A 13,334-nucleotide genomic window follows, 5' to 3' on the forward strand; every position below is an offset into this window, starting at 1 on the left:
ACAGCAGATATTAGAGACTTACTAACTTTCTTTTCTCTCCAATGTACTGAAGTAAGTGAGAAACAGCTCCCTAGAGCTCTCATTCTCTTCTTGACAATGTTCTAATGAAATGTAGTATTACCGAGTTAACTCAGTCATTTAATGTCTTATTCACAGCACCTGGTCAGAGTTCACCTAGGAGACTTGGCTAGCAAGAATTATGCAGCAGAGCTTTGGTAGTTGAGAAATACTGTATTTAATTGCAATTAGAAATGGAGATTCTAGAAAGAAAAATTAAACTAGAACTCTAACCAGAACTAGATCAGCTGTGTGATTGGGCTAATAACAGGACCCAGATTTCAACTGAGAAAAGATTAACTGAGCCTTCAGAATAACCTGTGGTTTAAAGTCTCCCCAGAGAGCACCAGGAAGATCTGTCTGGAGGTTGAAATTTTGTGTTGCAGTCACAAAGAATACTAGAAAGAAAATGCATTTTTTGTGACTTCAACACAGAATTTCAGCCTCCATACAGATCTTCCTGGTGTTCTCTGGGTCCACTCTTAGACTCCACTGGAGGAAGGGCATGGACTGGAGCAATCAGAGATGGTCTGATTTACTAAGTGAATTTATTTTATCCTGACTTAATGATTTAATCTTTGAAATATGCAGAGGTAAATATTAGATCATTTTTATTAACATTATAGCAACACTTTTATCAAGAAAGGACAAAATTATACAAGAAATGAATTGTTCTAGAAAGCTTAGATATGTGGTCATAGAGCCCAGGAAAACAGAAATGCCTAGGTATTCCATGAGGGTATGGCTACAAAATGGGTTTGTAGAGTCCTTTTCCTATGGAACTTTTATTTGGAGAATTTTTGTCCATAACTCCATGCTCAACTTCCTAGTCTAAGCTAAGACAGGAACTATAAGGGGCTCGCAGAAACTTGACCACCTCTATGTTCTACACACTTCTTTCTTTAAAAGGTTACCTTTAAAAGGAATGTACTTTGTCAAAGGATATACTTTATTAAGACGCCAGCCAACCACTTTCCAAATTTAGAGAAAAATGTAATTTCTTGAGTTTCTGAGTAACAAAATCTTTAGAAAGAAATTTTGAGTTTCAGACTTTGGAAATACAAGTAGCAGCAGCATTCTGATCAGTTCATTTTCTGAATTTAGCTTTAAAAGATCAGAATTGAAGTTTGTCAGGCATCTGCTCTCTTTATCACAGGGAGATAATAATATCTATTATAAAGGAAGCCCACATCATGTAAAATTTTACTGGTTAGGATTAACATTGTGAAAAGTATAGAAGTAAACTTCAGGGAAAGCTGTGTATTGCAAAACATGTACAAATTCATTCACAACTACTCAACAATTATGCTATGGCAGCAATGAGGAGCTTGATAGGAGTCAAAACCAGGGATTATATGTGCCTTAAAAAAAAGAACAATAAGAAAAACAAAAACAGTTCCAGTCTAGCATGTAAGGAACTTAGAAGTTGCCACTCCATCCTAACAAATAAAAAGCTAAACAACTGAAAAAATTAACAACTCTTCTTATATATGTCAGAGAAGTGATATCACACTGCAAACCACTGCCCTGAAAATTAAAGAGGTTGGTGGAGGTTATCAAGAATCACATCTTATTGTAGCAGAAGTCCATGAGCAGAAATTGCCATGAAAATCAGTCCCAGGATAGGAAAACCTGAACTGCAATTGATGAATTTTTGGAGGCTCAGTGTGGACCAATCAGAGTTAAAAACTGCATGGGGACTTAGTCAATGGGCAGCTGAACACTTTTGTGAGTTTTACCTCCAAGAGCTCTACCAGGGCCTCACAGTGAATATCAGAGAAAAATTCTTTCATGCTCCCAGCAAGGAGAGGGAACAGGAAACATACTGAAATACACAGAATACTCTCTGTTTCTCCTAATACAGTCTTACCCTCAGGACAAACAATTTTACCAGAAAAATTGAAAAACATTTATAATTTTAATCTGCTTGGGTTTTGCAGGGAAGCAGGGAAATATCCAACTCCAGGAAGTCTGAGCTTCTACATGAGGAAAAGAGAATACCCAGCCCCAACCCCCTCCAGCCATCTTGTCCCAACTAAAGTGTTGGGGGAGGGACTGCGAAGCACTGGTGAATCTCACAGAACAGAGGCAATGGCTCACCAAGAGACTGAGACCTAATCACAGGACTATAGAACACTTCCTCTCTGTATACACCTGAACATTACTTTATTAAGGACCTATTTAACACAGTTCCTTTTACCCAGTACAACATGTCCACCTTTCACAAAAAATTACAAGACATACTAAAAGATAAAACAAATTTTGATGCAACTGAACAAGCATCAGAATTAGAGTCAGATATGGCAGGAATGTTGGAATTATATGACTAGGAAGTTTTTGTAAACTATGATTAATATGCTAAGGACTTTGATGGAAAAGTAGACAACATGCAAGAACAGATAAATAATGTAAGCACAGAGATAGAACTTCTTAGAAGGAATCAAAAAGAAATGCTAAAGATCAAAAACACTATGACATCTTTGAGGAATACCTTTGATGAGCATAACTGTAGACTAAACACAGCTGAGGAAAGAATCTCTGGGCTTGAGGATATGACAATAGAAACTTTTGAAGCTGAAAAGCAAAGAGAAAAAAGACTTAAAAAAAATTTTTAAAGGAACAGAATATCAAAGAACTGTGTGATAATTACAAAAAGTGTAACACAATGTAATGAGAATACAGGAAAGAGAAGAAATGGAGAAAAGGACAGAAGCAATATTTAAAGAAATAACGACTGAGATTTTCTTCCCACTTAATATCAGATGCCAAAACACAGATGACCCAGGAAGCTCAGAGAACATCAAGCAGGACAAACAAAACAAGACAAAACAAAACAAAAACTGCCCTTAAGCATATCATAGACAAACTTCAGAAAATCAAATATAAATTTTAAAAAATCTTGAAAGAAGCCAGAGGAAAAAATATATTACCCATGGAGGAGCAATTCAAGAATTACATCCAACTCAGAAATCATGCAAGCAAGGAAGTGGAGTGAAATATTTAAAGTGTTAAGAGAACAAAACCATCAACCAAGAATTTTTTACCCTTTGAAATTAACCTTCAAAAGTGATGGAGTAATAAAGACTTTCTCAGACAAACAAAAATTGGGGAATTTGTTTCCAGTAGGTCTGACTAGCAAGAATATTAAAAGTTCTTCAGAAAGAAGGAACATGATATCGAAATTCAGAACTACATAGAGGAAAAGCATGAGAGAATGGATAAGTGAAGGTAAAATGAAACTTTTATTTTTCTTATTATTAAATGATCTAACAGAAAATCGTTTGTTCAAAATAATAATAGCGAACATGTACTAGATTTTATATATATATATATGTATATATATACATATACAATATATGTGTGTCTGTGTATATATACATATATATATATATATATACACACACACACACACACACATACACATATATATATATATAACACATAGCAGGCACTGTCCAAGATACTAGGAGCATAAAATAAATGAAACCTAGATCCTACCTAGTGGGGAGAGGATATAACCACATAATTATAATATATTATGAGCAGCTATAATAAAGATATGTATATGTACTATTATAAAAATATGTACAAAGTATTATGAAACACAGGAGATATAGTACAGTTTAAACATTTATCTCCTGAACTATAGAAACTACCATCTGTGAAGAAGAGGTATTACTGCAACAAATGAATGTGTTAGTTTGTACAAAATTTACAACTTAATAATAGAAGAGGACAAATACCTAAAGATAAATCAGTGCTGTAGAATTCTCCACCTAGCTCCTGTTCCCTACTAGGGATTAGAGAGTCATCCTGAAAACAAATAGTTTTCATACGCAGACATCTGCATTTATATTGTCCTGATAATTTTTTCCTTTACTATAGCTTATAATCTTTGGGAAATATAAGAATTAGCATACATGGTTATAGACAAAATTATGCATTGTATTTTGTAAGCAAGCTACAAAATTTGGGGGTTTTTATTTTTGGCTGGACGAGTTTGCTGACCTCACATAGTGTTCTCTTAGCTTTCTGCCAACTTTGATTTAGGTGTTTTTTCCCCAGAGGACATGATATTAGAGCAGAATCTAGCAAGATAAATTATTTTAATTAAAATTTAAAATAAGTTCATTCTTACATCTTTTAAAATAGGTGATTTCATGCTTAGGTTGTAATTCAAGCATCCCATTTAATCTGATTGGAAAATGCATAAATGTGACCCAAAATTCTCATCACTGAGTGTACCACTGATTAAAACATTTGCACACTAGAGTGAAACCCTGTAAATAAGTAAGTTAAAAGAAGTTTTGGCATGAACAGAAATGTTAACTTACCATTGGCAGAAATGGAAAAGTAGAAAATTATGTTCAAGTGACCTTTCCCAAACACTATGATATGAACTCCAAACTACTAAATTTCACCTCTGTTGAGGCACCACTGCCCTCCGAAATATCTGTACACCACACCCCAGACTTAGTCATGTCAATACTATTTGTTAATAGCAATTGGATGATACTAATTGCTTTGCAGATCATGAAATTCCCCAGACATAGTTGATTTCATGAATATTTAGATAGCAACATGTTCAAATTAGGATGTCAGTGTATAGCCTTGTTTCTGCTTGTTCTATGGTCAAGGAAGGCAAGAAGGAAGACAGGATTGGTTTGCTTCCAAGTCATGCAAAACAGATTAAGATTTCCCAAAGTGTGCTTTTAGAACATCAGTCTTACAGGATTTTCCACGAGGAGTTCCACAGAAAAATGACTTTGGTGAATGACACACAGCATATCCCCTTCCTGGAGACCCATAGGGCATGTTAAAATACCAGAAAACTCTAGGAAGTCTAATAGTAAAGACATGTGTTTCACTCTATTTAACCAGAATTCCCAGACTTAACTTTTTATGGAAGTGAAGGGTGGTGACAGAATGTGCCATCCCAAAATATGTCACTTGGGCATAAGGAATAATTTAACCTAAATTCACTTGAAGAACAGCAAATACAAGAAAAGTGCTTTAACTCCCCTTTTTCTTCTTGAAAACAGAAGATGAAACTCCTGTGAGAGAGCTGCACTTCCTATGCCAGAAAGAAAAAACGTTATCACCAGAGATGAGAGTTGAGGCCAAGAGAACTCTATACAGACATTTTTTAGGTAATTTTTATCTCCTCTTAGTGTCCCCAGTTATTTTAACTACTTTTCCATAATTGCCTCTCTTTGTTCAACCTAATATAAAGCATTTAGATTTTTGCCACTTCCTTGTGTCCTCATTTCTTTATGAGAGCTCCTGTGTTATGTAAAATTTATGTTAAATAAATGTGTATGCTTTCCTCCCATCAGTCTGCCTTCTATCCATTTAATTCTAAAGCCCAGATGGAAACCCTAAGAGGTAGGGCTAGATTTTTTGCCTCCCCTACAGAAACCATTTTACTAAATCTTTATTAGCAACCAGTGAGAATGGCTATTTTTCAGAACACACCATAAAAAGTGCTGCACCAGAGAAAACCATAGGAGCTCTTCTTAAAAATGTACCTCCCCAGATTCAAGATGGCGGCATGAGAGGTGAGATGGAGAACTCCTCCCAAAACCACATATAGTACAAAAATATAGTTAATTAATACAACTAACCCTAAAACAGCAACAAGAAGGAAGGCTGAACCAGACTGCATAGACATAACAAACAGAGGAGACCTCATGAAACAGGGTAATGTACAAAAGCCTTAAACCGGCAGGACACAAGCCTTTTCCCCACCCCAGCTCACCGGCACTACAAAGAAAAATGGATCAGGGAGGGAGTGGAAGCTTGGAAGCTTGGGACTGCTGAACACCCAGCCCTGGAGATCTGCTCTGGGAGCAAAAACCTACACTGTGTGATGCTCTGGAAGTTGGGGAGCTCAGACAGGTGCAGTGCTTGAGAGACTGAGATTCTGGCCATTTCTGAAGGAGGGGATACACACCTGGCTGCTCTGGGACAAAGGCAGGCGGGCAGGTGGTCTGAGAGGCTTCCTAGTAGTGAGAGGGCTGCTGAAGGTGCGGGGTCTGCAAGGAGCTTGCTGAGCAGGGGAGGGGAGAGGTGGACAAGCTTGTCTGGGCACACTCAGCCTGGCTGGTTGGGAACTTTGGGGAGCTTTAGGCGCTCCATCCCCCTGGCTGCCTATTCACCTCCAAGGCCCCCCACTATGACACACAGCCTGATGAGCCTTCCTCCTAACCTGCCAGCACCGTTTCTCAAACCTGCAGTCACTGTGCTGGCATCAGGCCAGGCAGAGGGAGGCCCTGCCTACAACAGCTAGAGACACCAAGCACAGAGGCACCTGTGTGCTTGGCCCACTGGCTCTGACACTGGAGACAGGCACTGTGGCCAGTAACCAGGAAACAGACCTTTCCTCCCCCCAGGCACCAGCTCTGCTCCCCTACAACTTCCAACCTCACTCTAGGGGCTGAGCAGCTCCAGAAACTGGAGCTTCTGGGCACTAGTGGGCACCACACAGAAATATGAAATGTCAAAAGAACATGATCCAGACCAAAATCTCACAAACCCCCAGAAAAAGGGTCAAATGAAACTAAACTCACCAATCTGCCTGAAATAGAGTTCAAAATAAAAATCATAAACATGCTTATGGAGGTACAGAAAAATATTCAAGAACTCAGGAATGAATTTAAGTCAGATATTCAATCATTAAGAAATTCCATATCTGAAATGAAACATACAATGGAGGGATTTAAAAGCAGACTAGATGTAGTAGAAGAGATGGTAGATGGAATAGAAATTAGAGAAGAGGAATACAAAGAAGCTGAGAGAAAAAGAATCTCTAAGAATGAAAGAATATTGAGAGAACTGTGTGACCAATCCAAACAGAATAATATTCATATTATAGGGGTACAAGAAGAAGAAGAAGAGAGAGAAAGAGATAGAAAGTGTCACTGAGGAGGTAATTGCTGAAAACTTCCCCAATCTGGGGAAGGAGATAGTCTCTCAAGCCATGGAGGTACACAGATCTCCCAACACAAGGGACCCAAGGAAGACAACATCAAGACATATAATAATTAAAATGGCAAAGATCAAGGATAAAGACAGACTTTTAAAAGCAGCTAGACAGCGAAATAGGATCACATACAAAGGAAAACCCATCAGACTATCATCAGATTTCTCAACAGAAAACCTTACAGGACAGAAGGGAGTGGCATGATATATTTAAGGCAATGAAGTAGAAGGGCCTTGAACCAAGAATATATACCCGGCAAGGTTATCATTTAGATTTGAAGGAGGGATTAAGCAATTTTCAGATAAGAAAAAGTTCAGAGAATTTACCTCCCACAAACCACCTCTACACTGCATTTTGGAGGGACTCCTATAGATGGAACTATTTCTAAGGCTAAATAGATGTCACCCAAGGGATACACACAGAGTGCAGAACATGATTCATAACGTACAAAGAATGGAGGAAGAAGGAAAAGGAGGAAAAAAATAAAAAAACCTTTAGGTTATGTTTGTAATAGCACATGAAGTGAGTTAAATTAGATTATTAGATAGTAAGGGAATTACCCTTGAACCTTTGGTAACCACAAATCTAAAGCCTGGAATGGCAATAAGTACATACTTATGGATAATCATCCTAATGTAAATGGTCTGAATGCACCAATCAAAAGACATAGGGTCACTGAATGGATAAAAAACAAGACCCATCTATATGCTGCCTACAAGAGACTCACACTTCAAACCCAAAGACATACACAGACTGAAAGTAAAGGGATGGAAAAAGATATTTCATGCAACTAACAGGGAGAAAAAAGCAGGAGTTGCAGTACTTGTATCAGACAAAATAGACTTCAAAACAAAGAAAGTAACAAGAGACAAAGAAGGACATTACATAATGATAAAGGGGTCAGTCCAACAAGAGGATATAACTATTATAAATATCTATGCACCCAACAGAGGATCACCTACATATGTGAAACAAATACTAACATAATTAAAGGGGGAAATAGAATGCAATGCAATCACTTTAGGAGACATTAACAAACCACTCACTGCAAAGGACAGATCAACCAGACAGCAAATAAGTAAAGAGACAGAGGCACTGAACAACACACTAGAACAGATGGATCTAATGGACATCTACAGAATGCTCCATCCAAAAGCAACAGGATACACATTCTTCTCAAGTGCACATGGAACATTTTCAAGAATAGATCATATACTAGGCCACAAAAAGAGCCTCAGTAAATTCAAAAAGATTGAAATTGTACCAACCAGCTTCTCAGATCACAAAGTTATGAAACTAGAAATAAATTACACAAATAAAATGAGAAATCCCACAAACACATGCAGGCTTAATAATATGCTCCTAAATAATCAATGGATCAATGACCAAATAAAAACAGAGATCAAGCAATATATGGAGACAAATGACAACAATAATTCAACAACACAAAATCTGTGGGACACAGCAAAGGCCATGCTAAGAGGGAAATATATTGCAATACAGGCCTACTTCAGGAGAGAACAATCTCAAATGAACAGTCTAAACTCACAATTAATGAAACTAGAAAAGGAAGAACAAATGAGGCCCAAAGTCAGTAGGAGGAGGGACATAATAAAGATTAAAGCAGAAATAAATAAAATTGAGAAGAATAAAACAATAGAAAGAATCAATGAAAGCAGGAGCTGGTTATTCAAGAAAATAAACAAAATAGATAAACCCAAGCCAGACTTATCAAGAAAAGAAGAGAGTCTACACACATAAACAGAATCAGAAATGAGAAAGGAAAAATCACTATGGACACAACAGAAATACAAAGAATTATGAGAGAATACTCTGAAAAATTATATGATAACAAACTGGATAACCTAGAAGAAATGGACAACTTTCTAGAAACATACAACCTTCCAAGGCTGACTCAGAAAGAAACAAAAAATCTGAATAGACCAATTACCAGCAACGAAATTGAATTGGTAAACAAAAAAGCTACCTAAGAAGAAACCCCTGGACCAGATGGTTTCACTGCTGAATTTTATCACTTAGTGAAGACCTAATATCCATCCTCCTTAAAGTTTTCCAAAAAGTAGAAGAGGAGGGAATACTCCCAAACTCATTCTATGAGGCCAACATTACTCTAATACCAAAACTAGGCAAATACACCACAAAAAAATAAAATTACAAACCAATATCCCTGATGAACACAGATGCAAAAATACTCAACAAAATATTAGCAAACTGAATTCAAAAATACATCAAAAAGATTAGCCATCATGATCAAGTGGGATTTATTCCAGGGATGCAAGGATGGTACAACATTCGAAAATCCATCAACATCATCCACCACATCAACAAAAAGAAGGACAAAAAACCACATGATCATCTCCAAAGATGCTGAAAAAGCAATGGACAAAATTCAGCATCCATTCATGATAAAAACTCTCAACAAAATGGGTATAGAGGGCAATACCTCACCATAATAAAGGCCATATATGACAAACCCACAATCAACATTATACTTAACAGCAAGAAGCTGAAAGCTTTACCTTTAAGATCAGGAACAAGACAAGGGTGCCCACTCTCCCCACTATTATTCAACATAGTTCTGGAGGTCCTAGCCACGGCAATCAGATAACACAAAGAAATAAAAGGCATTCAGATTGGCAAGAAAGAAGTCAAACTGTCCCTGTTTGCAGATGACATGATATTGTACATTTAAAAAACTCTAAAGAATCCACTCCAAAACTACTAGAACTAATATCTGAATTCAGCAAAATTGCAGGATACAAAATTAATACACAGAAATCTGTTGCATTCCTATACACTAATGATGAATTAGCAGAAAGAGAAATCAGAAAACAATTCCATTCACAATTGCATCAAAAGGAATAAAATACCTAGGAATAAACCTAACTAATGAAGTGAAAAACCTATACCCTGAAAACTATGGAACACTCTTAAGAGGAATTAAAGAGGACACTAATAAATGGAAATTCATATCATGCTCTTGGATAGGAAGTATTAATATTGTTGAAATGGCCATCCTGCCTAAAGCAATCTACAGATTCAATGCAATCCCTATCAAAATCAGCATTCTTCAATGTATTAGAGCAAATAGTTCTAAAATTCATATGGGATGACAAAAGACCCCGAATAGCCAAAGCAATCCTGAGAAGAAAGAATAAAGCAAGGGGAATTACACTCCCTGACTTCAAGCTCTGCTACAAAGCCACAGTAATCAAGACAATTTGGTACTGGCACAAGAACAGACCCATAGACCAGTGGAACAGAATAGAGAGTCCATATATAAACCCATGCATATATGGTCAATTAATATACGATAAAGGAGTCAAGGATATACAATGGGGAAATGACAGCCTCTTCAACAGCTGGTGTTGGCAAAACCAGACAGCTACATGTAAGAGAATGAATGTGGATTATTGTCTAACCTCATACACAAAAGTAAACCCAAAATGGATCAAAGATCTGAATGTAAGTCATGAAACCATAAAACTGTCAGAAAAAAATATAGGAAAAAATCTCTTGGACATAAACATGAGCAACTTCTTCATGAACATATCTCCCTGGGCAAGGGAAACAAAAGCAAAAATGAACAAGTTGGACTATATCAAACTAAAAAGCTTCTGTACAGCAAAGAATACCATCAATAGAACAAAAAGACATTCTACAGTATGGCAGAATATATTCGTAAATGACATATCTGATAAGGGGTTGACATCCAAATTATATAAAGAGATCATGCACCTCTACAAACAAAAAGCAAATAATCCAATTAAAAAGTGGGCAGAGTTGCTGAACAGACAGTTCTCCAAAGAAGAAATTCAGATGGCCAACAGGCACATGAAAAGATGCTCTACATAGCTAATCATCAGAGAAATGCAAATTAAAACCACAATGAGATATCACCTCACACCAGTTAGGATGGCCAACATCCAAAAGACAAACAACAACAAATGTTAGCAAGTATGTGGAGAACGCGGAACCCTCCTGCTGGTGGGAACGTAAACTAGTTCAACCATTGTGGAAGGCAGTATGGAGGTTCCTCAAAAAACTCAAAATAGAAATACCATTTGACCCAGGAATTCCATTCATAGGAATTTACCCTAAGAATGCAGCAGCTCAGTTTGAAAAAGACATATGCACCCCTATGTTTATCACAGCACTATTTACAATAGCCAAGATATGGAAGCAACCTAAGTGTCCATCAGTAGATGAATGGATAAAGAAAATGTGGTATATATACACAATGGAATATTATTCATCTATAAGAAGAAAACAAATCCTACCATTTGCAACAACGTGGATGGAGCTAGAGGGTATTATGCTTAGTGAAATAAGCCAGGCAGAGAAAGACAAGTACCAAATGATTTCACTCATCTGTGGAGTATAAGAAGAAAGCAAAAACTGAAGGAACAAAACAGCAGCAGATTCACAGAACCCAAGAATGGACTAACAGTTACCAAAGGGAAAGGGACTGGGGAGGATGGGTGGGTAGGGAGGGATAAGGGGGAAAATGGGGCATTATGATTAGCACACATAATGTAGCAGGGGGGCAGACAGGAATGGTAGTATATACAGAGAAGACAAGTAATGACTCTATAGTGTCTTAGTACACTGATAGACAGTGATTGTAATGGGGTATGTGGGGGGGGACTTGATAATAGGGGGTGTCTAGTAACCATAATGTTTTTCAAGTAATTGTACATTAATGATAACCAAAAAAAATGTACCTCCCATTTTAAGCAGGAATTCTGACTTTACAAAATGGATAAATGATAGGATTATTATTCAATTTTTATGAACATTCACCATAGAATTATACCTTTTAAGAACTTCCCTCATAAAACTAAAAATATGTACTGTTCACCATGTAACTTATTCACTATGTAAGAATTTGTTCTCCATGTAAGAACTTGTTCGTTATGCTTCAGAAGATTGGAGACTGACGAAAATTAGGCTTGGGGTGGATTAATGATTGTGCATTGAGCATTGACTCCCCTATACAGAATTTTATTGTTGTTAACAACCATTTGATCAATAAATATGAAAGATGCCCTCACAACAACAACAACAAAAAAAAAGTACACACTTCCAATTGTAAAATAAATAAGTAACCGGGATGTAATGTATAGCATAAGGAATATAGTCAAAATATTGTAACAACTTGGTGTGGTGATAGCTGGTACCTAGAATTATCATGTATATAAATGTTGAATCACTGTGTTGTACACCTGAAACTAATGAAATGTAATACTGTGTGTCAACTACCCTTCAATAAAAAATAATCTAAAAAAAAAAAAAAAACTAAAAATAGAAATACCAATTTACTCAAAGAAAACCACTTCTCAGATTCAAAAAGCATATGCACCCCTATGTTTATTGCAGCGCAATTGACAATAGCCAACATATGGAAGAAACCTAAGTGTCCATCAGTAGATGAATGGATAAAGATGTGGTACATATACACAATGGAATATTATTCAGCCATACGAAAGAAACAAATCTTACCATTTACAACATGGATGGAGCTAGACAGTATTATGCTCAGTGAAATAAGCCAGGTGGAGAAAGACAAGTACCAAATGATTTCTTTCATTTGTGGAGTATAACGATGAAGCGAAACTGAAGGAACAAAACAGCAGCAGACTCACAGACTCCAAGAAGGGACTAGTGGTTACCAAAGGGGATGGGTGGGGGAGGGTGGGTGGGGAGGGAGGGAGAAGGGGATTGAAGGGTATTATGATTAGTACACATGGTGCCGAGGGGGTCATGGGGTAGACAGTGTAGCACAGAGGAGACAAATAGTGACTCTGTGGCATCTTACTATGCTAATGGACTGTGACTGCAATGGGATATGTGGTAGGGGGGACTTGATAATATGAGTGAATGTAGTAACCACATTGTTTTTCATGTGAAACCTTTGTAAGAGAGTATATCAATGATACCTTAATAAAAATAAAAAATAAAAAACTTCCCTTATATATTTAAAATAAACTAATAAACTTTCACTGTGTTTTTATTAGTTTATATACAATTCCTCCTGAAAAATAGTATTTGAAGTGGTCTTCTTAAAACCATTCAGTGCCAAAATAATTCTTCCCAAACATATGACCATAAAAAGCAAAGACTTCAGAATTCAGTAATATATTAACTGATGAGGTCTTTTTATTAAAAACATTTATTAAAGTAACTTGTACAAAGTAGGCACTCATTAAGTTCTATTTGACTTTAATTGAGTTGAATTGAATTGAACTGGATTGAAACACAGTATGCTTATTGG

The sequence above is a fragment of the Manis pentadactyla genome, chromosome 8 (assembly GCF_030020395.1).
Source record: "Manis pentadactyla isolate mManPen7 chromosome 8, mManPen7.hap1, whole genome shotgun sequence".
NCBI lineage: Eukaryota > Metazoa > Chordata > Mammalia > Pholidota > Manidae > Manis > Manis pentadactyla.